General features: G+C 46.8%; 1 protein-coding gene across 41 annotated transcripts in view; it reads right to left on the reverse strand.

Annotated features, from left to right (window-relative positions):
* Nucleotides 1-26,028, reverse strand: part of bru3 (bruno 3) — a 316,608-nt gene that overhangs the window by 78,594 nt on the left and 211,986 nt on the right. The window lies entirely within an intron of this gene.

Below are 26,028 nucleotides of genomic sequence, written 5' to 3' on the forward strand. Positions count from 1 at the left end.
TAAATAAAATTTTTATAATCTCTGTTGTTTTTTTCTAATTGCAAGTTTTCTTATTTTGGGGCTTCTATGGTGAAATATTTACTTTGAATGTTTAATGTTGTCGCTTATTGTTAATTAATTAAATTGTTTATCAGTCCTTTTTCAACTGTTTTAATTTAATTTTAATTTTATCTTTGTTTGCACTACGGAAAATGAGCAACGGCAAAATTACGCACAACAAATATTTACGTGCCGTACTATAACGAATTGCAATCTATTTTTCGCCTCAAATCTTTGGCAGTGGTAGTGGTAGGTAGGTATACGAGATATACACAGATATAGCACAACGTTTAGAGACTTGGATTTTCTCCACTTTATTCGTTTATATTTTTACTGACAACATCAAGGAACAACAACACAGAGATATAAAAACTTTATAGGGGGAAAAATTGAACAGAAAAACTAGATTAGTTTTAAAAGGGAGTGTGGGAGTGGGGGGTATAGCTAGGGTGTTAGTTAAATCATCGAAAATTAAGTTACAATATGGTACGAGTACGAGTACGAGTATTTTATGGCTGATGTTCAAAAGCATCAAAGTCTTATAGCTGATATAATATTTTTGGGGATATATAGTAATATGATGTACGCACGATATATAGGTAATATTATAAAATACACGACAACCACGACATATACGGAAATAATGGTGATTAGATATTCAAGATATATGTAAGGCTAAAGTATAAATAAATAATCTAGATGTTAGCAATACCAACAAGGCCTATTGCCAAGAATTACCACAACAATGGAACACAGGATATTACGATTTAGTGTTTATAACGCAAGAACAATCCACAGAAATATATCCTATTTGATGATTAATTAATAGTTACTTCAGCATTTTTGTTCAACAATCTAACAGCTAAAGAATCTATCACAAATTTTTTTTAGCGATTTGCGGAAATTCGGGTAAAGCTTCGACTACAAACAAGGCTCTCAATCATAGATTCTGGCCGACTGAACGAATCGGCCTTGCTAATTGAAAAATATTGTCCTGCCCAAGCCGTGCAAAACAACAGCCGCTACTCAACAGGACCCTCTCCACACACACACATTCAATCACTTCGCACACGCTCTCAAGGCAACAAATCAATAGAGAACTCGGGGCGTTGAACACTCTTCAACACCTTGACAGCAGCTGATGCCTCAAATAAACAAATAAAAGCAATAAAAGCAACAAACAAACAACGACTTCAATGAGAGAATGCCTGAAAAGTAGGTAGGGTGCAACAGCACCATTAAGAGAATGTGAGTTTGTGCAACAATAACAACAGCAACACCAACAGCAACAGCAACAACAACAAAAACCAAGTGAAGTCCGTCAATCAAATTGCTTTGGGAAGTTTTGAGAGAAAATGGTTCAATAAACATGTCTTACATGAAACATTTTAATTAAATTATATTTTCTCTCTCTTTCGAGTATATCTGTGCACGTGTGCATGTATGTATTTGTGTGTGCAAGTGTATGTGTATGTGTGTATGTGTTGTGCAATATTTATCAATTTTCCAAGTCATCACAATAACCATACGTCTTCATCTAGCCCCAAACGAACATACCCACATACATGTGTACAGTACGTGTGTGTGTGTATGCACACACTCGTACCCCACAGTTACTCACACAAGCAAACAAAAGGGTTTTAGCACTCTCTCCATGCACATCGCTCATTTGCAGAAGGGCAGAAAGAGAGGCCAGAAGAGTACGAGAGGGAAGACAATGTGCGCTCTACTTTAATTTAATTTTTGTGGTTGCCTCTCCTCGTTCTTGTTGTTGTTGTTGTTGTTGTGGTTGTTGTTGCCGTTGTTGTTGCCGCTGTTGCTGTTGTTTGTTTGTTCGTTGCGCGCAATTAATTGAACTTGCAGCAGACCCGAGACTATTGACAGCCCGGAGGGGTGGTGGCAGTGTGCCAGGGCTGATAGAGAGGTTGGGAAGGATAGAGCGAGCAGAAGCGTTTCTGCTGCGGTTGAGTCGATGAACACTTAAGCCACACTCAATGCAGTCCCTGGCTCAGCCTCGTTTGCCCCGTTACGCTTTACGGAATTTAACTAAGACAAACACAACCACAACGATAACAACAGAAGCAGAGAGAGAACAGCACACACAGATACGAGCACACAAATACACTTGCGAGTTGTGTAGTTTGTTGCCTTTTCCGTTCTGGTATATGAAATGCTTGCGGGTCTTATGCTGGCTTAGCAGCAAACTTGTCTAAGCTTCCGTCCAAGACAGATAGCAGAGAGGAGGTGAAACGGAGGGAGGAGCAGAGCAAAGGAAAGGAAAGGAAACGAAGAGACCCTCGAAGCCTTTGCAATTACAATTACGCATAGGAGAAAGAGCACAGCGGAGGAGAGCGCTGAAAACAGCACACAAAACACAGAAAACAGAGCCCAGAAAGCAGAACCCAGAACCCAGAGCCGAGAGCCCAGAACAAGATGAAGGAGAGACCGGTCCCCGGGTCCATAGCTGAAGAAGAATGGCCAACAGTAATTGTAATGACAGACAAAGTAGGCAAAACATTTAGCAGCTTAACGGACCTTTAACCCGTGAACAGAGAAATAGTCCGAATTTAAAGGAAGACTCCCTCAACGCTCTCCCGATATTCGCTGGACTCCCACTACTTAGCAGCTCCCTGACCCCCTCACTGCCCGCATCACGTTCTGGTCAAGGCTGCAGCTATTACTCCATTCCGCCCAGCCATCCTCTAAAACATATTGCACAATTACTTGCCACAGAAAGAGAGAGAGAGAGAGAGAGGGGGAACGATTGGGGACGGGGTAGCAGGGGGCACAAAATAAAATAGCTAACGAAATTTATGTTATTGTTTGTCTGACTGCCTGCCAGCTAGGCGGAGAGCAGCAGGAACAGAGGACCGTAGGACTACTACTACCTTTTGCCGGGGACTGCTCCCATATTATTTGCACATATTTCTACCCTCTCTCCGGCAGTGTGTGTGTGTGTGTGTGTGCTCGTGTTTGTTGCAACATTTTATTTATCGCACTGGCCATAAAATGCACGCTGGGGGCATTTGTAACAATTTTGCAACCAAACACACAATGGAGGAGCAACCCTCGTCCTGTGGCTCGCTGCTGTTCTCCCCTTACATTCCTCCTTTCTTAGTCAGGTTAAAATATTACAACATCATGCTTAAAAGTCACGTTTAAACGCTGACGACGACGGCGCTGAAAGATTATTGCATTTTTAGACTGCCAACCCACCTCGGCCCACCTCTGATCCCACCTGCTTTCACCCGACCAGAGGCAGAGGCAGTGGCAGAGGCAGAGGCAGAGGCACAGGCACAGGCACGGCCACACAATCACAAACAAACGTAGTTCATTTCAGTCAGACGTCGTCCTTGTCGTCTGTGCCTCTGCCTGTGCCTCAGCCTGTCTGTGTGCTCGACGAAATAAGTAATAGTGTTGCAACGTGCCTGCCGCATTTTATTTCCTTCCCAGCCAGATACCCGTTCTGGGGCAGGCAAGGTGGGGACAGTCGAGGCGGCGCGGTGCGGGGCTGAGCTGAGCTGGATAGTCTGCTCTCTGGCAAGCCATTGATTGTATAATTCTTGTGTTGCGAGTGAAAATTGTATATGCTTGATGTCTGATTGAATTGAATGGATGTGCGAGAGTGAGTGAGTGAGGTAGCCTCCTTCTCCTTCGCCTTCCCCTTCTCCTTCTCCGAGCTCGTTTGGCTTTTGCGGTTACGAAACCAATTTATTTGCTTTTTTCTCTTCTCTCACTTTGTGTGTGTGTGTGTGAGTGTGTTTGTGTGTGTGTGTGGATGCTGTTATTTATTTTAAATAGCATTGGAAACTCTGGCTCGCTTATGCAGGTGTATCTTTTGGCCGTTCTCCGCCTGGTTTCTTTTTTGTGTGTGCTCTCAGAAATCCTTGAAAGCCAAAAATGATTTCATAAGATGAAAAGCGCTTTTTCGCACAACATTTTTGCTTTTTTCTTTTCTCTCTGTATGTATGGGAGGATTGAAGCGTCTATAGGGCTGTAAGAGATGACCGTAGAGAGCCACAAGAATTTTTGGCAACTTTGTGAGTTGCCAGATTGAAGTGATAGTTGGCAGAGGGAGTCTGGAGGCTCGAGAGTAGAGAGTAGAGAGTGGGATGAAAGTGCAGTCAATGGCGATGACAATTAAAGATAGTTGAAGCCGAAGAGGCAACGAATCAGATGAAGCATATAAATATAGATCTTTCAGTCCCCAAGGATCTGCTCGTAAGCCAGTTTCAATTACATTTCCATAACCCAGCCTAAGCCCCGGGGACACCCGGAAGCGTCACCCTGGCACTCTGGAGTCGCGTCGGGAAAGCAAAAGTCACTTTTTCAATTTTCAAAATTAAAAAAAAAACTCTGCGCACACACGAGTAAATCACTAAGTTACTGTGTCGCATTGATAAACCCTTATCAAGTGGGTTTTTTAGGCGCACATACCCCACATACCGCACCACACAGGAGTCACGTTGACACCCTGTCAGGGGGCACGGCACCAGTCGAGGGGGGGGTGGGAGGGGCTAGAGAAGTCACTAAACGAAACGAAACGAAACGCGGAGGTATCTGACAAGGGTGAAAAAATCAGCCGAGAAGAAAGCCTTGCCTACTTTTCGGCGTGAATTTAAAAGGCAGGAATCATGGGTGGGCTGGAGACGGAGACGGAGATGGAGTCTGCCAGGGATGATGCTGATGTGACGCTGGATGGGGCTGGCTGGGGCTGGTGGGGCATGTGCGCTATGTAGCGCGCATATTAAAATCTATAAAATATGCTTGTGACTGCTTTACGACTCGAAAGCCAGCATCCAGAAGCAGAAAAAGTTCAATATTTGTAAATCTTCTGCTGCTTCTTGGCTCAGTTTGCCGCTTCCCCGCTTGCCCGCTTTCCACTCCTTCCTGCTCGGGGTCTCGTTCTTTATGGGTTAATGGTGCGAAAACGTGACTTAATGTGCGTGTGGAAGAATTCCCCCCCTCCCCCCTTCCAGCCGCCTCCCAGAGAGTTATGTGCGGGCTCGTGCAGGAGGAGGAGTACGAACAGTCGCATCTGGTGTACAAAGGTCAAAGCAATTTGAGGCGACCATGAGTTGATGGCTTTTAATAGAAATGTCAGCCAGAAGTGGCTTTAAAAGGGCGAATCCAGAGCGGGCTTATCACATACTCGTGCTCGTGCTCGTGCTCCCAACAAAAGTGTCTGCTTATCCCTTGAACTTGAGTTGGCAGCAATTAAAAATTTCATTAACCCCCGTTTAATTATCCATCTGTGTGTGTAGAAGTTTTAGCGTTAATGACAAATCCTTTTGTTAAATATGCTTAAATGCAACTCACACAGCCAGCTCTACACAAGAGACCCCCGCAGATACTCCTACATAGAGGGAGATAGAGAGAGATAGAGACAGATAGAGAGAGACAGAGAGAGAGCTTACAACGTGCTGTACATATGCTTAATGAAGCTTATAACTCCCGCCGTCTTCCAGCCCACCCCACCCAGTCCCGTCGCATCACCACAACCCACCCACACTTGCAATGTGCAACACGTACATGTTCTGACAATCCTGGCAACAGGCAGCATATGCCATCCACTGAAGGCCCGCCAGGCGAAATAATTATAAAGCGCTCGCAGCAGCGGAAGCTGCAACGGAAATGTTGCCGTTATACCTGGCAAGAGCACGTGCAAAAGGGGTTGGGTTGGGTTGGGCTGGGCTGGGCTGGGGCATAGTGGTATGGTGGCAGGGGGCTGGAGGCCGGAGGCAGGAGGCTACCTGGTTGCGGGTGCAAATTCTAGCACTGCCTGCCGTTTAGTTTAGCATAATGACAGGCACAGGAGCATGGCCCCCGAAACGGAGAAGGAGAAGGAGACAGAGACAGAGACAGGGGAGAACTGGGGTAGCCACTAAACCAAGCCACATTAGCTCGGCAGCAAATGTGGCAAAGCGTGTTAATAACTCACTGTGCACTGAGTGCACTCTCGAGAGCTGCCAGGAAGAGGACTTTGCTCTGCTCTGCGCTGCGCTGCGCTGCTTCTCCTCCACATGCGTTTAAGTTTTCGGATTTAATAATAAAGTCTACCCTAAGAGAGAGAGAGAGAGAGAGAGAGAAGGATAGAGAGAGAGTTGCAAGCTGGCCCGGGCCTGGGTGCATAGGTGGCCAAGTTCGTCGTTGTCGTTCTCGTTGTCGTCTTGGTTGACGTGTAATGGAGCATGGCCTCGCCGAGTTTGGCCTGCTGGCACTGCATATTTTCCATGCATAATGCATAATTTCGTTTCATCATCTCGGGATCCAGGCACCGACTCCACCTTCTACTGCACTCTTAGTCCCGTCTCGGGCCTAATTTGCTGCATAATTAAGCGTGTAGCGTGTCTATGCTCTCAAGGAGCCTCTGGCTCTGCCTCCCCCCTGGCTCAATGCTCTTTTTGGCCTGTTTTGTTTCCTGGTTAATTTCAGCTTGTAGCTATGCAATGCAATTTAGCGGTAGATACGAGTTCGAGCTCGAGCACAGGCACTCCCCAATTGGACGGGTTTTGGTCTGGTTTGGTCTGGTTTTGATTTGAGTGGGATGATGTGGGGGTGGTGGTGCTGCTGGGGTTCCAGCTTCGCCAGATAATTGGATAACATCAATCAAGCGGGTATCACAACTTAATGAGATACATATTCCAGGCTTCCACTTCCGTAGATGACATTTCCTCTCGATGATTACGCTCGCTCTCTGCTCGAAATACTCGCATGGCATCGAATCGATATAACACCTCCCAACTGAGCAAACGCCCTTTCCTCCCTGTAGCTCTGTAACTCTGTAGCTGTAGCTTCCATCCCTGTGGCTCTGCTTTTGTTAACATGATGCGATATCTACGAAACTAACAAAAATTCAGGCACACGCACACACACACACACAGAGAGAGAAAGAGAGAGAGAGAGGGAGCGCGCGATTCCTAACCACAGCGCACACCTTTAATGTGGCCACAATGTACGAGTGTATGAGTGTATGAGTGTATGAGTGTATGAGTGGGGCCTCCTCATGCTTTCTGTTCCCTTAACTCACCTGCCCTTCCCCTCTCTTTCCATGTCTCTGTCGATGTATTATTTCTGTCGCATTGTTTGCTTCCTTGTCGTGGCCATTGTTATTTTTCGTATTTTTTCCCTGCATCTCCGCCTTCGCTTACCTACACACATGTACATATATCCTTGATATCCTGTGCTGCCTTTGATGAAGCTCCCTCCACAGCTACATGGGTACTACGAGTGGGAGGAGTACGAGTGTGTGTGTGCTATTACCGTTGTTAGTTTTTAGTCGGGCTGTTCGATTCTCGTCACTAATGAGCAGCCGTAAAGGAGCAGCGAACTTGAGAAGGGCGTGACGTAGGGCAGGTGACAGGCATTTTATGTATTTGTCTTTACGTTTTTAACAGTCCTGGCAGGCGCCTGTCCGAGGGGTTATCCCCTGGATTTGGGTCAATACGAGAATGGTTACGGTTTCTTAGTCCCCCTCTTTCTCCTTCTATTTTTATCTATCTGTCTCTAGACTTCGTGACAGAGTTTTTCATTTGCCTAATGAATTCAATTATTTATTTACCTCGAGTTATTTTTCTTGGCGCACGACAGTTCTCATTTGATTTGATTTCTTCTCCCTCCCGGCAGTGGCTAAGGGAAACATTTCTAATTAATTTTGTACAAATTACATGCAACTCGGGGCATGGACGGGGTTGCCAGGATAAAACGGGGTAAGTAGCGAGCGAGCAAAAATTGAAAATTAATTAATGCAAAAGCATTATTTAATTGGAAACTGAAGTCTAATTAAAAGGCGACGATCCTCGCTTGCCCTCTCACTTTCCCTTCACCCCCGCTCCCTTTTTTTTTCCATTTTCAGTCAATTGCAACTGACATCGTTACAGGCGCAAAATTAATTAACACTCAGAGAGGGCACAAAAATACGCAATTAAAATTGTAAGCGAGCTAAAAATCGCCGTCGCTAAAATGATTAACAGGAAATAAATAATAATTATTAGAAAATTTCGACAGCTCCATTCACACACGCACACACACACACACGCACAAACAATAACCACACACTCTCTATAATGCAAATAATAAACTAATTAAATCGACAGAGACCGCCCTCATAATGGAGTGTTTAATAATTTGAAAATTGCCTTTCGGCCAACTCAATGCCAAGGGAATTTATGGAAAAATGCACAAAAATCAGCCGAAAATTGCACCCCATAAAAAAGCATCTCAAAAGGAGCTAACACAAATGCAGAAACAGCAAAGAAAGGTTCAACACTGAGAGGACGAAAATCTTAAGAGTGAAAGAGTGAACGTTGCAGAAGTAAAAGCGTAACTTACGAATCAATTGAACTGAAAGTTTGCTTGTTCTATATTCATTAAACGGTAGACTTACTGCGAGCTTATTTCTAGATCTGAGCGGAATTGGTATACATATCGTAGATGGACTTACCTGGAAAGATAGAGAAAACAAATATTAGATATTATATATTATGAAAATGAGGTATTAAATGATGTTTAAGTGGGTGGAACTCCCCCGGCTAAATCAATTTGTGTTTACCACCAGCTCCTAGCTCCTCCCATCGCCCAGCTTTCGTTTCTTATTTGTATTTGTGCAACGTGTGGCAGGAGCCAGAAACACCAACAACACCAACAACACCACCTATAACCCAAGAGCAATCTGCAGCACTATACACGCCTGCCGGAATAATATTTGCCGTGTGTAAATGCTGCACGTTTATAGGTAACAAAATTTGTTTTATTTTATTATTTGCATTTTTTGCCGCATGCTTTTCTGTTTTTTATTTGGCGGCAGTGGCCTCGACAGCGGCAGCGGCAGTGCTACTGCCAGATGCCTCTCTCCCGAGCACACATCAATCCAATGCTAACAGAGCTCTGTTCTCGGTGTCGGGCTGCCCTTTTTTCGGGCTTTTCAATTTCACATATAGCAAATATTTTTTATGTTTTCCCCCAATGCGAGTGAGTGCTCGTCGCTTTTCGTCTCTCGTCTTCTCATCTCATCTCTACTCTTCCCCCTTTTTCTTCTTTTTTTTTCCATATTTTACATGCAAATCGAATTTTCCTCAATTTTAATTGGATTTTTGATTGGTTATACTTGTGTTTATATACGCACATCTCGTTTGCCTGGATCAACCCTCTGCCACTACCACTCCCAGTCCCACTCGCAGTCCCTCACCCTCTCCCTCCATGGGAGTATATATTTTGATGTGTACAGAGTATTTATTTGTAAAAATATACGAGTACACTGCCTATGCGATACTTCAATTATTTTGGTTTAAAATGTGATTTTTGATTTTCATGTTTGTTAGTTTGTTACACGCTGTAAGTCGCTGTAGGATGTGGGGATACAAAATCGGCAGGCCATCCTAGTATGCAAATTTCCCTCCTGCCATGCCTTCTTCCCTGCCAACCCGCCTCTAGTCTTGCCTCTATTCACAGTGATTTGATTTTGGTTATGAGTTTTTTAATAACAATTAATTTGCCTGCTTTCGGGCAGAAAGTTCCGTTGTTCAACTTTTGTCGCCTTCACCTCTTCTGCCGGTCCTTCCCAATGATACCCTTCCAGCAATTAACCGAGTCGCGCACAAATTGCTGGCAATTTGTACAAACTTTTAATTGAAGACGTCATGAACATGAGACATTCCCTCTACACGCATCCCGGTGCCCCCGTGCTCCCGTGCTCCCGTGCTCCTGGGCTGTTGGGGCTTGACGGAAATTTCCCTCCGTGCGCGTTGTTGTATGTAAAATGTCGAGCGCTCAGCCTCGCGGGCATTGCCAGAGCACTGGAACGGGGAGGGGGCAGATGGCTTAGTTTCCTACTTATAATTACAATTGAGACCATGGCCGCAATGATTATAATTATGTTCTATATTGTCAGTGGTTGGTTGCCAGTGGGCATCATCCTGCCGCCATCTGAACCCTCCTGCGGCTCCCCACCCCCCATCCGACCAAAAGTACGAGTAGCTACAGGTAGACGTAAGCGAGAAGGAGAAGAATTTTCGAAATAAATCACTTTTTGTCCTCGGCCCGAGTCGTGGTAGTGGTCCTTGGTCGTGGGCAGCATTTGTGCGCCTGGCAAGGACTTATGCTGATTAGTAGGAAAAGCGACACAGTAAATTTGACTGTGAGGGGGAGGGGGTGGAGTGGGAGGGGGAGTGAAGTCTCCGTCTCCCTTTCCCCAAATGTCAGACATTCGAAATGATTTATGCAATGAGCTCAAAAAGATGAAAGTTGTACATTTTCATATTTTAATTGCTTTGCTCTCTTAATACTTTTGGGACAAGGCTCAGGACTCGTTTGCTTTTTATAATACTCGTATTTTATTTTTTGCTTGCGCTGCTTCTGCTTTTGCCTCTGCTGCTGCTTGGGCTTTCCTTCTCCCGATGCCTTGTTCCGCTTCTATGGGTCTTTTGAAGTCCTTGTGGGTGCTTAGGGGTCCCAGAGCTGGGAATTTCCCCGTTGTTTGTGTGTGTGTGGGCCTCGAAGTTAATGTAAATGTTTGCTGAGAAAATTTTACTAATTTTATAACAAGTTGCGGTTTGTATTTCTGTTGCGTTTTCAGTTTTCCCATTTTCCTTGGCCTGCCGCAGCCCCAACCCCGGCCCCAGCCCCAGCCCCGTCAGATGTCAGTATTGTTTCGTTCTTTTTATTCCTGCTGCTGCTCCAAGTAGATTTCGTGTATAAGTAAGCATTTCGCATTTATAATTTATGGCTTTATATTTGTCAATGGCATTATTATTTCTCATTTTTATGTTTGTCCATTCACCTTGGCAGCGGTGGTGGCGGTGGCGCTGGCGGTGGCGGTGGCGCCTCTGAGGATGGGCTTGGCCTGTATATTTTATGGGACATTTAGCAGGGGCAGTTCTAAAATGTAGGTTTATGGTGTGACAGGCAAATTGGACAGCGTCAGCGACGGCAAGGGGCTGGCGGCAGGGGATGAGAAAATGAGATGCGATTGGGGTCAGGCTTTTTAAAATGATAATGAAAAATTTCTCTATGCGAAAGAAGTACGCCATAAAGTCACTTGATTTGATCAATTTAACATTGATTAAAGGAACGCTCTCTGTGCTCCTTTCTGCCACATTTAACCTATGCCATAGCACATCCAGGGGTACATCCAGCATCTCTGTATATTTTATAGGGTCTCCGGCTCGGCTTTCGGGGTAATTTCCAAACACATTTTCCGTATGCACATTTGCCACTAATTATGCGCAAAATTTCTAGCTCAAGGGCTCCAAGCAATTAGCAGAGCACACACACACAGTCAGATCTGTTCAGCCCCCCTCCCCACCCCCTCAAGTAATTTACATTGAAATTAAACAAAAACTATGTATGTGCGTGTGTGTTTGTGTGTGCGTGTGTGTGTGTGGGGAGCTTTCCATTTTCTATTTTCATGTGCATGTGGCCAACATTAATGCAACAAATTATGTTTAGAGCGCGGACTCGGTCGGGAAAAACTCCAAATGAAAATAAACCGCAACATTTTTCATTTGTATGGGGAAAATGAAGAAGGAGCCGGGTCTGGTTGTGGACGTGGGGTCTGGGGGCCTGGTGGCACAGGGGGGGACTATCACACGGGAGCAATATAACCGGTTTGTATGCCACAAAAGCAATTTTATGATTATAACAGCCGAGGCCCGGTCCAGTACCCTGTCTGTCTCTCTCTCCCTCTGTCTCTCTCTCTCTCTCTGGGAACGTTTGGCAATTAGGCGCCATAAAAATGGCTAACCGCCCCAGTTGGGCGTGGTTGTTTATCTTCGCGTCTTTTGTTTTTTCTTGTTTCGCTCTCGACCCGCAACCCGGAACCCGGAACCCGCAGAAGCTCACGGGATTTTTAATTTAAAATCCACAGCGAAACGTGAGCAGCCGCAAAGAATGCGAAGAGTTACAGCGGGGAGGAGCGGTGCATTGAGATATCAGAGTGAAGGAAAATTCTGTCTAGGGCTCGGATCAGTCCACGAACTTGATTTACGATCAGTTCTGTATATATGTGTGGGTACAACCATAGGTATATACTGGATCCTTGGGGAGAACTATTCGCCGAGCTAATGGCCTCCTTCCTCCGTCCTCAATTTTTGGCGCAACTTTTTTCAGCCAGGATTCCATTCCGGGGGCACAGGAATCTCCTTCCACTAACCACATTAACGGATACTTTGCGTAGGTGGCAGGGGAATTAAATTATGGTTATTGTTTATGGTAAAACACGGTTAAGGTCGAGGTCTAGCCGAATCGGTTGTCCGCCCCCAGCCCTCATTCCTTCACTCTGGTATCCTACCTCTTTCTTTTCGTCGACCCGTAGTATTTAGCGGCAAAAAAAAAATGTATTTACATTATATTGTGCGGAGCAGTCAAGTTTTATAGAAATTTATGAGGTTTACGAGTATAGTGGCAGCGGCAGCGGCAGTGGCAGTGGCGTGCCTGGTTCGGCTTGCTTAAAAGTCCCTCGAGATGTAATCAATTACTTAATGCTATAGAAGAAAGCCCCACTCTGGCCGGGACCCCCTTCAGCGACTACTCGGCGGCGGCGACGACGACGCCAAACAAAAGCCATTACGCTGAAACTTTTCAATGAAGCGAACGTTGGATGTCCCTGTTCCCTTCTCGCTTTCTCTCGCTTTGTGTCTGTCTGTCTGTCTGTCTCTTTCATTCCTTGTCTGTTTCGTCAGTCAGTCAGTCAGTCAGTCAGTCAGTGAAGGGACAGGGACAGGGACAGGGAGAGCTACAGGAACAGGGACATCGAAGCAGCCTCGACTATTAGCTGCCTGTCTGGGATGATGTCCTCAATGTCCTCGCCTCGCCGTCTGTCCTGCGTCCTGTGGCACAACCCCTTGTGGGGGCATTGCCACAGCTGATGTATTATTATGGCCCTCTAGATTGGGCTCTGTGGGCTGGCTCTCCGTTATTAATATTGTTTTTTCTCTATTCCGTATACAAGAACGCGCTCTCCCTCTCCCTCTCTCTCTCTCTCTCACTCTGTCTCTCCTCTGGCTAATATTGGCGAATCCCTAGCGCATTACGTGCCGAAGGTAAGCAGGCAGCATGTCATCAGAACACGCCCACTTGAATTTTGAATGGGGTTTGGCAGTCGTCCTCGTCCTAGCACCGCTCCGCACCGTACCACAACGTACCGTTCAGTTCAGTTCAGTTGGGAACCAGTACGTATATCCGTCGGGTTTTTAGGTTGAGTTTACAGTGAAATAAATATTTAAGTGGAGCCTGCGACTGGGACTCCAGCTCTCCGACTGGGCTAACTCACTTGAGCGTTTGTTGGCACGTAAAAGACATCATAATTAGCATTGGGCGCTCGAAATTAGCTTGACATGCTTTGGGGCCAGAGGTTAAAAAGTGCAAAAACGTGCGCTGAGGGCGATGGCAAGGGTGCGGGTGCGGGAAAGGGAGAGGCAGCACGCAGAACGTGAGTCACGACACACAAAAAGCGGCACATCTCTATGCGGGAATAGGCCAGGCCAGGCTAGGGCAAGACACAGACGAGACAGTGGGACACAGCGGGAAACAGGAGGAGCAGCAGCAGCATTCTGGCCGGGAAGAAACTTGCAAGAGCCAATTTCCGTGCCATAAAACTTGAAAGCTTTTTAGAAGACCGAAAACAATTTGCATGAGAAATTCAATTTGATAATGGCAACATGGCAGCAGTCAAAATGTGCGTCTTCAGATTGGTGCTCCTGTGCTGGAAAACTTTTTGCCTACGACATATTCGAAAATCAGACAAAGCCAAAGGACAGGTAGCAGGAGCCTAATTGGGTCAGGTTGCCAGGGAGGAGCCCGGCAAGCGGAAGTGCCCGGATAGAGGGCTTAAAGAACAGTCCCAACTCAAAGAGAAATCCCCGAGTTCAATAATATTTGTCTGGCCACTGAAACAAAAGAAAGAGCAAAAGTTTAAAATTACCAAGAGACGTTGTGCAAACAATTCGTATGAAATTTATTTAGAGACAGAGGCAGAGGCCGAGACCGAGACGGAGACGGAGACTGAGATGGAGACGCCGCCGCCGGTTGGCTGTCGATGGCTTTTGTCGCCGCAACACCCGTAGAATTTTGTGTAATTTGACCCAAAGCAAATGTAAATAGAAGTCCGACTGCTGAAAGGGCGTTAAATTGTATAACTTAATGAAACGACGAGGCAGCGCGGCTGTATGGAAACGGCAGAGGGAGCGGGAGCGTGAGCGGCAGCGGCAGCTGGGCAACCAGTCAAAGCAAACCGTAAGCCAAAACCAAACCAAACCAAACCGAACTGAACCCAGACCACACCGCACCGCACCACACCACAGCAACCCAACCTAACCCAACCCCAGAAGTCAGAAGACTAGAAGAGACCTAACCAGAAAACCAACAGAACCAGCACCATGGCCAGGAACAGCAACAGCAACAGCAACAGCAAAAGAAGTAACACTAGGACCGCCACCAGCACCAGAACCAGCACCAACAAAGTGAAAAAGTAAGAGGAGTAAGAGGGCTGCGAGTGTGAGATATCCTCTGCTTTGTCCTCGCTCCCGTCCTGCTCGCCTCCGTCTCCGTCTCCGTCACCATCTCCTCCAGCCCGTGTCAGAGTCCGTGTCTCTTTATGCCCGGCTGTGGCTGGCCATGTGCGGATTACGTTTGACTTAATGCAGTCAGGCAACGGCAACGGCAACGGACAGAAAAAAAGGCAAGACACACGAAGCGAAGCGGTGGCTGCAAGAGCGGGGGAAACTGTTGCACGCCATGCCACGCCCACATTAAATTAAAATTAAAATGCTAAAATTTCCCAGCTCAAGCTGTGGGCGTCAGTGCTCACGCCCATCGGCCCCCTCCAACACCACAGGCCTTAAAAATGCAAAGCAAAATAGTTTTTAATTAAAAGGTCTGACTGTCACAGTCCTCCTGCCTGTCTACACTGGCGGCCGTGGCAGCAGTCAGACTGTCTACAGTGCAGCCGGGAGTATTGGCAGAGGTTCGGGCTGCGATTTTTCGAGCTGTCCCTGCCACAGTAAAGGGTCTGATACCGCTCAATTTTAGCAGACAGACAATGCCGCTGGGAGGTTGGCTATTTGCTTCCTGTTTTGGTGACTCCTGACGGTTTGGCTTAACAGTGGCCTCCCAATTATTGGGCCCAGCAGCTTTACCACCTCAGAGGCGCTCAATTAGGAGGCCAAGCATTTTTGGGCACTCTCGCCTACCGCAAGTAACAAATAATTTCTATGCAAATATTTTACACTAATTATTTCAAATATTTTGCATGTGGCAGCAGCAGCGACAGCGACAGCGGCAGATAAATGTAAACAGAGTTCAGGAAGGCGGAACAAGGAAGGGTAAGAGCTGTCTGTCTGCTGCCAAAAATAGTTATTTGCTCAAATTAAATATATACATTTGCGTTTCGTATTTGCGCTGGGCAAATATGTCTCTGTGTGGCCGTGCCCGAGTCTCTCTCTCTCCCCTTATCTCTCTCTCTCTGTGTGTGTGTTTGTGTTAAAACAAAATTATTTTATGGCGTTTGCGTTGGACAAACACACAGTCGCAATCCAAGCCCCCAGTCTGAGTGCCAGAAGGACCAGTCAAAGGCGCTGGTGGGTGAGTCACAGAAGAGTGCCGTACCGTCTGTCTGTCTGTCTGTCTGGCTGCCAGTCAGCCAGCCCCTAAAACTATGCAACAGAATTGAGCCCAGCAATTTTCCAGCCTTTGGGCGTGCCTTTTGTTTGGACACAGGCGCTGAAATTGATTAAGTTTGTTGCCTGCCAATGAAAAAGGCACTCAATCAAACGCCGTTCGGGGAGTACGGCGGCAAAAAAGTGTCATTGAAAGCGAATACAGTGAGCAGGAGGCAGGAGGCAGGAGGCAGAAGGCACGAGGTATTCGAGGCACAATCAGAGGCACAAGTGCCTACCGAAATAAATGAATCAATGGATGAGCAGCGGGCGAGCTCGAGAGCTGTACAGCTGTAGAGCTGCAGAGTTGAAGGAGTAGGTGGAGGAGGAGGAGAAGGTATAGGGTGCCAGTAGGGGATATGGCGCTTCGCGGAATGCATTCAAATCAAGTCAAACGGAAAAACGTTGACTTTACACTCACACGCACCTGAAGGACACACCTATTGATCGCAGGCAGGCAGAGATTTCAGTTCGTGCCTTGGAAATGAAAAATTGTTTGTACTCGAGCAGAGACTCCTTCAGTGCCGGAGCTGGTGGGAGCTAGTGGGAAGTGTCATCGAGTGACAGATACTCAGACCCCATAGATAGCTATACATACCATATGAACTGCCGCTGGCAGCCGAACGAGTGGGTTGCATTCAAAGGCGGACAACGATGCGTATGGGTAATGCGAGCAGTAAAAACTTCGAGCAGAGCGAGTAAACAAAACCGTTTGCCGGCTCAAATTTATAATTTTAGTTTTGCAATCTCGCCAAGAGCCAAATAAGTGGAGGCAGCCGAAGGAGCTTCGAGGCAGATGGACGGACCATTCCAAACAGACAGCCAAACGAAAATCTTATCAAAATTTTTCCCCAACTGGCAAAGTTTTTCGTGTGGTAAACGCGGGTGTGGTGTGGGCACACGGGCTATCCCCCAAAGTGCCACTGTAAAATATTTTATTGAATATAATAAGCAGAGGAAACTTTTTGTGCGCTTTCGCTGGCTCTCTCCCGCGTCTCATTCTCCGCCAAACGGAGACAAAGTTGTTGATGCCATTTAATATGAGATTGCAAACATTTTCTCTGCTGCTCTAACTCCTCCTCCGTCTCTCTTTGTGTCACTCATTTATTGCATTTGCTTTTGTGCGCTGGCTCGGCCATATAATACCTGCGTGTGAAATAACGCAAAGTTTATGCAGCGCAAAAAACTTTGCACTTAAATGAAAACTACAAAACATTTAACTTTCGGCCAGAAAGGAGGCAACCAAATTTAAATACCAAGTCCCCCATCTCACCCGATCCCCACCCTGTCCCGTTACCGTTCCCGACCCCGAACGCATCCCTACCTCGTCCTCGTCCTCGTCCTCGTTCTCGTCCTTCTCTGGCTGAGGGAAAACCCTTGGGCAACGAAAATGAAATTTCTTTTGGAAAAGTTTACACTTTGTAGTCGTCTTTGATGCTCGCAGCGCAGAAAAGAAAGTGTCAAATTAAATTTAAAAAGTGATTTGCCGCGCTTTCATTTACTTATTTTTTTTTCTTTCTTTCTCCCTTTATAGAGAGTGTTTATTCTGTGGAGGGCTTTTAAATGCCAAAGTGAAAATGCGAAAACTCACCGCACTTCCCCCCCCCTACCGAAATGGATCCTCGTCCCGGAACGAATCTCCTTGTTACGGCAAAACCAAATTCAGACCTACGCAGATCTCTGAAGTTCCATTATATTCGCCCATCCATATTTTATTCCCAATCCCCAGAAGATTAGGAGCTAGTCAGGTTATCTAACACAAAACACTCATTTAGATGGTGCCCTGCCCTGCCCTGCCCTGTCCTGGCCCTGCTCTAGCCAGAAGTGGAGGCAAAAAATTGGCCGAACCAATGATGAGCTTTCGACAGTCATTGACCAGCAGGTGTGTTCCCAGCCAGACACAGCTTAGCCCTGTCCCTGGCCCTGTCCCTGTCCCTGGCCCCCACACCATCTGGTAATCCTCCCACCATCTGCTCATCGCCGTCGCAGTCGTCGTCGTCGTCGTCGTCTGGCCTGTCATGATTGACGGTCATTTGTCATTTTCTGCCATTTGCCCATTTATTTGGCCACAACTTTTTTACCCGCTGGCCAGCGGCAGCAGCACCAGCAGTAGCAGCAGCAGCAGCAGCAGCAGCAGAAAAACCAAAAACCAAAACCAAAACCAAAAACCGCACGCAAAAGTTTGTCTCACCCGCCTGCTGCCTCCATGGCCAATCCCCTGCTTATGGCACATTTGTCAGACGTTGACGTTATGCAAAAAAGCTCCGAAAACGCGGGGCAAAAGAATTTTGTAGGTGTTGCCAACATGACGCCTTTAAGCGCGTATAAATTACAAAAAGCCAAAAGTCAGGCCAGGGAAAAAGCAGAGCAGAAAAGGGTTTTTATTTCTGTTATAAATGAAGTTGCAGACTTGGGGAATGGCTGCTGAATGCCTGCAAAACCTGACATGTCACGGCGACTTCAGTTTCGAAACGAAACGAAACGAAACGAAACGAAACGAAACCCGGTTACAGTTACAGCTTGCGACGTGTTATCGTTTCGACCCACGCCCTCGACACAATTGCTGGGGCAGAGTGAAGCTCCACCCACTCACCCAGCCACCCACCCACCACACTCAACCCTTCGCTTGGGGCATTCATTAAAAAACGGAAATTTGTGATTTTTGGTTTGGTTTTTTGGCTTGTTTCGTGCGGAAGAGTTTCGGAAGAGATATGGAGCCCGCCTGCGAGCAGGATCTGATTTCGTGTTTAATTAGCCACTCAGGCAAACAGACAGCACGAGGTGCTCAGTCATTAATAAGGAACAGAAAATTCACTTAGATGTCTGCGTCTGCCCGCCGCTGCCGAACAATTAATTATGAATATGTGGGCTAAAAGTGAGCCCAAGAATGGGTTAATGGATGGCCAGGCCGCAGTGGGACTTGGCCTATTATGCACTACAGTGTGCCGCACTTTAATGCTTAATGTCATTTAGCTGGAAAAGTTTTTAATTTCGTGTAGCTGCCTCATGCCTCATGCCGCATGCCGCATGCCTCTTGCCTCATGCTTTTCACTTTATTTCCGCCTCCTGCCTCCATTCATTCGGCAAAACAAAGTTTAAATGCAGCTGCCTTAACTTGGTCTCAACTCACGCACACATGCATATGCAAATTACGCACACACACGCACAGATGCACGCACGCATACATGGCAAAGTTTTGCAGCTAAGCAACAAACAAGGTCCTGTCCCAGTCCTGAGCCCTCCTCGAAATGAGGAAGGCAAGCAGGCAGCAGGCAGGCAGCAGGCAGGCAGGCAGGCATCCAAGCAGGGAGTCAGGCAAAAGCAATCCATCAAAATTGCACCTTCTTGTAGGAGCTCCTGTTCCTCCCCATCCACCCCATACCACTGGCTCCCCTGGATCCCGTGGCTCTCCTGGCTCCCCTGCTCTCCTGCAGACTAAATTGAATTTAATTTGTTTTGCGCGTCGCACACATGGACCATGGAGGAACAGGAGCAGCACCAGCAACAGCACCAGCACCAGCACCAGCACCAGAGAACATTACATCCTCTACCCAATGCAGAGGCCAAGTTAAACACTCCCCAGAGAGGGAGAGAGAGAGAGCGAGAGAGAGAGAACGGTAGCGAGACGGAGATGGCTATTGTTTAACCCCTTGGTGGCCCCCTCATCTCATCCACAGAACTCGGCACTCACTGCGATGCTTTTGTTAATTATTTGATGAATTTTTAATTGATTTTTCGCACACAGCATGGCGGCAAATAACAAAAGCTACATTCTTCTGCCATCTACATCTACCCGGGGTAGACGACACGAAATGCGCCATATTATATAAGCACACACACACACACACACACGCACACACATCACAGCATTCACCCAAATATATGTAGCGAAAAAATGTGTACCGTTGCATACTTTTAGTAGCTTTGTTATATTTAAACAAAAGCCGAGTACAGACGCTGCTGCCTCGATGCATTGTTGCAACATTTAAATTAAGATAAATCACCGCAAAATTTATGGTTTTTAATATACGTGTGTGCGCCCGTGTGTGTGTGTGTGTGTGTGCGTGTGCGTGTCTGCCACGCCCTCCATCATCAGTGGCGGCAGAGAAGGCTGCTGCTTGTTGCCGCTGTTGTTATACAACATGGAAAACAATTTACTAAATTGCAATTAAGTGACATTTTATACCAGCTCCATGCTCGGGTCGGCTCGGTTCGGTGCGCCTCGCTTCAGTCCAGCTCTGTTACCAGCTCTGGCCCCAGTCAAAAGTGAGGTAATGGCCCTGGTCTGGCCTACCCAACAGCCAACAGCCACCATCCACGGCCAATGGTGTGTGCATGTGCATGTGCATGTGTATTCCCCCTTGGATAGCTGCATTGGGTAATAAATTTGAAATTGCGGTTTGGCAGTTTTAAATATTCAATTAGTTGTGAAATTTTTGCGCCATGGCAGTGCGACGGCAGCAGCAGTGAAAATTGAAAATGAATGAAAAACTAAAGGGAACGGGTAGGGCTACTGCGGGACAGTTGATGATAGCTGTCGATATTTGCTCTTTGAGCGGGACAGGACACTTTCGGCCTACAACCTGCCAGGGAAAATGCATTTCCGAGCATCTTGAAATCGGGAATCTGGGAGCTGGGTGCTGGCTTAAGTTATGCTTAAAGTTAAAGCATTTTTCATTCCTGAACGCCGCCAGTGGTTGCCATTTTATTGATATCTTTTGACGCTGCACTCTGAACCAAGGACCGGCAGCAGAACAAGGACCAGGAAAGGACCCGAACAAAGTGGACTCGGTGCAAGTGGAGTCCGGTCTGGAGCGGAGCCGGACAATGGCAGAGGCGGAGGAGACAATAACAGAACAGCAGCACAGCGCAGACAAAATGAGAGAAGTTGTCCACAGCCTGCCTGCATTCCATCCACTTGCCCCATCATGCTGCCTCTCCTGTCACTGTGAGAGATGACGGGGCAAGATCTCTCAGCAGTAATTTATTTCAGGGGGACTCCACTCGTCCCCACACCACAGCCAAAAATCTGTTCTTTTTTGTTGCTCCTCTCCCTCTCTGCTTCTCTGCCTCTCTCTGGGGCCGAAAACTTATTAATTTAGACTTTTTGTTTCGCAAATTCACGTCTGAACTGCTCGCTTTCCCTGGCTCAGGGTCGTTGACCAAACTAGCAGCAGCAACAACAACAACACAAACATGGAGATACAGATGCAAGAACTACCCGTACAACCGGCGAGGAGTCGACAGCTATTTTTGGTTTGGTTTTTTGCTTGGGCAACATTTATGCAAATTAGTTTTGATTGTCTCTGTCTGGCCGGGTGGCAGGAGACGCAGGAGGGGCAGGAGCGGCAGGAGGGACAGGAGGGGCAGACGGGGCTAGGAAATTGAAAGTTAATTTGCATGAAGCTCGTCCCCAGTTAAATACACAACAATAACTGTCAGGAGGCGTCCGAAGTCGCTACGGTCGGGCTGAACAGTCCAAGAGCTCTTCCGAGAGCATTTATTGCTGTTATTATTGCATTATCCGCTGCATACTTTCGGGCGCTGTCGCTTTATTTAATTGCACGTGCATAATTCTTTTAAAATACAGTTGGCTGAAATTTATAGCCTGTTCCAGCTTCCCTGCCTGCTCATTGCTTATGCAGACGCAGCTTAAAGGGAGTGCCATCCATATCCCAGCATCGGGTGCCTTCTGTTCTGCTTTCTGTGTTCTGTGTTCTGTGCTCTGTTCTTTCTGTGTAATTTTAATAAGTTTTCACAGTTCACTCCAGGGTGGCGGAGTGCCCAGGCCGCCCAGCGGAGGGGTGTGGGAGATCGTTGTTAAGGCGCTTACTTGCATATTTATGTCGCTTGCAGTTGGCCATCCTTGGAATACTTTTCCCCTTTGAAGACGGTCATGGGAATGCTGTCCACTCATGTGGAAATGTGGAATGGAATTAATCCCAGCCTCAATGGACAGTTTTCCCACAGAGGCAAAACCCATTTCGGTTAAGTGTGAGCAAGCAGCTGTTACGTCTAAGAATGGGGAAAATGAGGCTCTCTCGATGGCTACCAATTCCATCAAGTCATCATCAAGCTGCCTGCCTGACTGACTGGCTGTCCAATCTGCCATCGGAAACTAAATGCCAAATAATAATTAGCCAAACGCTTGGTGGTTATAAAGCACAACTGTTGCCACTTATCCTATCCTTCTCATACTCGTACTCGCAGCCCCCCCCTCAGACAAGCTGGCAGCACTATAAACTCATCAACGTAATGAAATTTGCCATTCAGTCAGAGAGTGACTCAGAGTCAGAGCCAGAGCCAGAGCCAGAGAAATACAGTGAAGGAGAGTCTATCAAATAAGCGAGCGGAACGCGCATGTTTTTAATTACACAAACAGGATAATGCCCGGAGATGAAGGATAGCCCTCGAAGGACGGCGACGTCACATTGTCTGATAGTTAAAAATTTACTAGTATAATGAAATAAATATATATATTCTCCGCTGCGAGTGTCCCAAAAACGTAATCGAATGAAAGTCCAGATGAGTTTGGCAATTAATAAATAAGTGAAGCGATGGGCAGATGAGAGCTAGAGAAAGCTCTGCAAAGTATGCTACAAATTTCCGTCTAGTGCCTGAGAACGCGCGATAAAAATGACGTTTTATTGGGTGCTTAGCTGTGGGAGGAACAGTGCAGTGGCTGTGGCTGTGGCAGTGGCAGTGGCTGTTCTATCGCCAGAAATATATGGGAGCTAGTTTAATTGAAAGTTGGCAATGGCGACGCGTTTGACTTTGAAATGACATTCAAACGGTTCGGAGAGGAAGGCAGCAGAGCGCTCTGCTCGCTGCTCGCTGCTCGCTGCACAGAAGGGTAATAAAATTATGATGAAGCTTATGGCCCAGACCACACTCGCATTTGAGTGCCATTGTCTGCCTGTTAACATGCTCATTATGGTGCACGGGGCAGAAAGAGAGCAAAAGCAAAAGCTGGGGCCCAGACACAGACACAGCAAACGGGGAGTGGAAAGTGGAGTGCGGTGGAGGGTAGAAAGGAAACTGAAACTCGTTCACGACTTCACTTCAATTATAATTACGTCAAACAGTGCAACAAGAAAATGTGCAACTTGAGGCAAACAAGATAGAACAGTACGGGGCACGGGAATGGGCATGGGCATGGGCATGGGGATGTGTACCAGACGGACGCAGGACTACTCTCTGCTCGACGATTGTGTGCACAAAAAAGACAGTGAGAGGGGGGGAGCGACAGAGAGACAAACAACTTGAAAGTGAGCATTTCCTTTTAATGCCTTTTGCTCATTTTTTCCTTTCCATTTTTTTTGTTGTTTTTTTGTTTTATATTGCATTACATTTGCTCTGCCAGAGAACATTAAAAACAATGCACAGACAGACAGAGAGATGCAGTGGCAGAGGCAGAGGCGCAGTCAACTCGTTCTTGCAACATTATATGCCGGCGGAAGCGGAGGCAGTGGTAGTGGCAGGGAAAGGGGCAAACTGTTTTGAAGAAAACTCATAATTGCTTGGCACAAATTGCAAGTTATAGCCAAAGTTACAATACGCAGAGAGAAAGAGAAAGAGAGAGACAACTATGGGCATTCATCAAATAACTTCTACCTCTTTCTGAGGATGCGGTAAACCAGAGTTTTGCGACCTTTTCAGCGCCAGGATGCACTCTGCTACATAATCGCAAGGAGCTGCATCGCTCGATGGAGTCTCTGGCTAATCGAACTGCTCTGAGCCATCTGGCCATCTGGCCATCTGGTTTGTTATTTAAAAGTGAAGTTAAAGCTTTACAATCCACTTGCACTCCCTCCTCCTCCCCCTGCCTCTCTCCCATCCTCTGATCGAATGCAATGCACTTACTTCCTACAAATCGCTTGTTGTTTCGGGAGGGATATTTGCCTGGGGCAAATGTGGCCCGCAACAACACATGACCATAGTCATACATCCATCTATAGCTATCTATAAAGGGAGTGGTAGAGTTTCGGAGTGGGAGTGGGAGAGGGGGTGGGGCCAGCCAAGTCATCCATTCATCCAGCCGTCCATCCATCCATCCATCCATCCATCCATCCATCCATCCATCTATGCAATGCAGCAAGTCATGCAGCGAAGCTCGCTGACCCGCACGATGAAGCCTTTGTCTGCTCGGACTATACCCAAATACCCTCCCAACCCTTGGCTATATACACCCCCCCCTTTCTGGTGCGCTCTGCTCTGCTCACATCAAGCTGTCTCGCTCTTGCATGCATTTGGCTTTGAAAACACAACAAACTACATCAAGCTCTGGCCCCGAAAGCTCTCTGTCTCCTCCGATGCCTCCTCCATCCAACTATTTCTGGCTATTTGGGACTGAATCCTCTTTTTCACTTTTCAGAACTGCTCTGGCTCCCCTCGTCACCGCACTGAGCAAACTAATATGCTATGCTTAAAGCGTACATATTGGACTTATAGTTGTTGTTGCTTCCTGTTATTTTTGATGTTGTTTGTCTACAGAGAAAGAGAACAAAAGGCCTCCTGCCGCTGTCATATTTCGTACGCTTCCTCTCTCTCTCTCTGACACGCTTTGGGGCGCAAAAAAAAAACAGAAAGTTCCCCACTGAGACCCACAGGACATGGCAAGCCGGACCGGACCGGACCGGACTGGACCCGTAGCCAAACCCGTTGAGCTATGGCCCTGGAGTTCACATTGACGGACCCGAAACGCCTGCCTGTCCTACGCTTATCATATAAATTCTTCTGCTTGGCCGTTGTTGTTTTTTCTGCTATGGCATGGCATGCTCCTGATCCTGGCCATAACAAAAAGGCTAAAAAGTTTTGTTGTTGCTGTTGTTGCTACTGCTGCTGCTACTCCTTGCTGCTGTTATTGAAGGCTTAAGCGTCCAGCAACAGCCAGCAGTCGAGTTAGTCAGCTGGAGCACCTCCTGCTGTTTCTACTACTGCTCCTTTTGCTCCTCCTCCTCCTCCTCCTCCCCACAACGTACCGTAAAATCAACGCCAGACGAAAACAACAGCATCAGGAATAGGAGCTAGACCAGCAAACAGCAGTGGGAACAGAAAATGACCCTCCACATGGGGTATAGACTCTCGTCCCAGGCCACATATCTGTCTGGTCATTGATGCGTTATGCTCTGGCTACAGTTGCAACTGCATTTACACTTGACTGATGGCCACAGAGAGAGCGAGAGAGAAAGCTTTAAGGCATAGAGGCCCATACCGTAGCCGACAAGAGCACAAATTGTTGCATAATTTTTGTGATTCGCAGAGACAGAGCGGGGCAGGAAGAGCTCTCTATAATTTCCATATCCTGGCCAAGTCCTCTAATGTATTAACCGACCGCACGGCATGGCATCTCCACTTTCTATCAGAGCACTCCTCGTAACTGCCCGAACGACCAGATCCTTGTGGCCTGCCAACACGCCATTTGGCCATATCTCTGGCCCATTCTCCGCTCCGCTCTGCTCCCTGCTGACGGGAACGTGTAAAAGAGACAGATAGCACTTTTATGCGTTCTTCCATCCCTCTTGTACACACTTGAGCAGAGCCGTACAAAGGCAGCGCTTGCTCGGCTCATATACTTTACAAATCTTGATAACTTAATAGAAGACGGAGCCAGGGCAGGAGCCATCGAAGGAGAGGGAGTGAGAGAGCTGAGGCTGAAGCCAGAGAGCAAAGACATGTTTTGGCCAGTTGGTTGTCAGCGGGGTAGCAGGGCAGGGCGTGGAAATTTGGCACATTAAAGCCAAAAGTCGAAGCCAAAAAGTAAAATAATATGAAAAGTCTCATAAAAATAACAACGGGGGACACGAAAACCACAGCAGCTACAACGAGAAACAAGCATTGGGTTGGGTTGTGCTGAGGTTGAGTTTCGTTCTGTATTTTTTCGGCTACAAGCTTTCTCAGCGTGCGTTAATTTAGGTGAAATCAATAGAGAGAGAGAGAGAGAGAGAGAGAGAGAGAGAAGAGGGAAAGAGAGGGTGTTGCGAGAGTAACAACAATTTAAGCAGAGAATCGTATAAAAATTAACGAGCTGAAAGTAATGTAGCATACTTTCTGGCATCAAATGCGCTCCGCTGCCCGGCTAAATATGAAAACTGTTTGTTTGGTTTGTTTGTTGGGGCTTAGTATTATAATGCCATTATCATTTTTATTATTGCATTTTAAATGCATTTGCCCAGCAGTTTTTGTGCCTTTCTTTTCATAATTTTTAATGCCCCGTCAGGCTCACAGCTCATTAAACAAGGATAACTATACAACAGAGAGAACAGAGAGAACAGAATCAGAGCGGGAAAGAGAGAGTAGATTGGTAGCCTGTCTTGTGCCACAGACAAGATTAATGTTC

Source organism: Drosophila pseudoobscura, chromosome X (genome assembly GCF_009870125.1).
Source record: "Drosophila pseudoobscura strain MV-25-SWS-2005 chromosome X, UCI_Dpse_MV25, whole genome shotgun sequence".
In the NCBI taxonomy this organism is placed as follows: Eukaryota; Metazoa; Arthropoda; class Insecta; order Diptera; family Drosophilidae; genus Drosophila; species Drosophila pseudoobscura.